This window comes from Echinops telfairi, unplaced genomic scaffold, assembly GCF_000313985.2.
Source record: "Echinops telfairi isolate 266 unplaced genomic scaffold, ASM31398v2 ScPeMD7_7468;HRSCAF=8506_0, whole genome shotgun sequence".
Classification (NCBI taxonomy): domain Eukaryota; kingdom Metazoa; phylum Chordata; class Mammalia; order Afrosoricida; family Tenrecidae; genus Echinops; species Echinops telfairi.
The window spans coordinates 59,898,545-59,899,771 of record NW_022111369.1 but is presented as its reverse complement, the minus strand read 5'-3'; positions in this window follow the sequence as shown (position 1 = coordinate 59,899,771).

Here is a 1,227-nt window from a genome sequence, read left to right as displayed (position 1 = left end):
CATCATTGCTGATGTAAGATGGATCTTGGCTGAAAGCTGAGAGTACGAGAATCATGTTTATTTTGTTTTATTTACTATGCCAAAGTATTTGACTGTGTGGGTTAGAGCAAACTCTGGATAATTTTAGCAAGATGGAAAATTCCAGAATAATTCATTGTGCTTATGTAGAGCTTGTATGTGTCTCAAGAGGCTGTTGTGCACATGGAAAAGGGAATATTGCATTCTTTAAAATCAGGAAAGGTATGTGTTTTGGTTATATCTTCTCACCATGCTTATACAATCTCTATATTGTACAAATCATGAGAGAAGTTGGCTTATATGGAGAAGAATGTGGCATTTAGTTTGGAGGAAGGTTTATAAATAACCTTTGTTGTGCAGAAAACACAACTTTGCTTGTTAAAGTGAAATTGACTTGACCCCCTTGCCAATGATATCAAGGATTTCAGCTTTCAGTATGGATTGTAACTTAATGTAAGGAAGAACAAAATCTTAGTAACTGGACAATTGGGTAGCATAATGATAAATGAAGAAAAGGTGGAATTTGTCAAGTTTGTCTTAATTGTACCCACAATTGAAGCTCATGGAAGCAGCAGTTAAGAGATCAAAAAGAAGTTGCATGGTGTAAATCTAGTGCACAAGAACTCTTTAAAGTATTGAAAAGCAAGGATGCTACTTTGAGGACTGTGTTAGTCCAGGTAGGCTAGAGAAACAAAACCTGGGAGACTCATGTGTATGAGAGAGTTTAATATTAAAGACTAAGTGTACATTAAGAAAACATCCCAGTCCAGTCCAGATCAAGTCCACAAGTTCCATATTAGCCCATATGTCTGGTACCAATCTATGAAGTCCTCTTCAGACTCATGAAACACATGCAGTGACGTTGAATGCAGGAAGATCACAGGCCAATGAGTGGATAGTATTGTGGATCCAGTCACAGTGTAAGCATCTCAGCACTGGTGTGGGTCTCCACGTGGCTCCTCCAGGTCCAGGGCTCTCATTGCCATCATCATAGTTCCATGTATCTTGTCAGTAGAGAGTCTGCAAGGGAGTGAGTTGAGAGAGAAGAATGTCTCCTGCCTCCAAGGAGGAAAATACAGGAATTCCCGGAATTCTCAGGAGAAGGCTAGGCCCACACAGAGGACTCATTTGCTCTGATTCATTTGACATATGTGGTAGATATATAATCATTTGTCAGTTTGAGTGTTAAGAGTGTAGAGGTGGAGTCTA